Genomic DNA, 211 nt, shown 5'->3' on the forward strand with positions numbered 1-211 from the left:
ATGAGATGTTTTACATGGCCGTACACTTGATTTCTTTACATGCCACATATTTTGAGAGCATGCATACTTTATATCGTTATTCATATTTGTATGGCAAGTAATGTTTTTGATGTTTGAACTTGGTTTTGTAACATTGTTTTCAGCATCATGTTGCCAAGTGAAATATTGTATTATGATTTACATCATTACTTTTACAAGGCACAAATATCTT

This window comes from Theobroma umbraticum, unplaced genomic scaffold (assembly GCF_002168275.2).
Source record: "Theobroma umbraticum cultivar Fairchild unplaced genomic scaffold, ASM216827v3 scaffold_95.0, whole genome shotgun sequence".
Taxonomy (NCBI): Eukaryota; Viridiplantae; Streptophyta; class Magnoliopsida; order Malvales; family Malvaceae; genus Theobroma; species Theobroma umbraticum.